Raw genomic sequence first — 298 nt, forward strand, 5'->3', positions numbered from 1 at the left:
TCCCCACCCTCTCCCGGCACTTACCCCTCCACCCCATGGCCTGGAGGCTGCAGTCCCCTCCACCAGGCTTCGCCCCTCCTGCCCAAATAACCCCGGGCCAGGGGATAACCACCAAACCCACCCTGAGCTGCTCTGTCCCAGCTTTGCCCATCCAGCTTTGTGTGTGCCAGGCTGGGATCACCAGGATTCAGTCGGGACTGATGTCCTCAGCCACGGTAAAGCCACCACGGGGGTTTTATGGGACCGCCAGGAGCAGAGGATGGAGCTGCGGGTCGAGTTGCTCCCTGACCCAAAAAGG

This window comes from Acanthisitta chloris, unplaced genomic scaffold (genome assembly GCF_000695815.1).
Source record: "Acanthisitta chloris isolate BGI_N310 unplaced genomic scaffold, ASM69581v1 scaffold28682, whole genome shotgun sequence".
NCBI classification, from domain to species: domain Eukaryota; kingdom Metazoa; phylum Chordata; class Aves; order Passeriformes; family Acanthisittidae; genus Acanthisitta; species Acanthisitta chloris.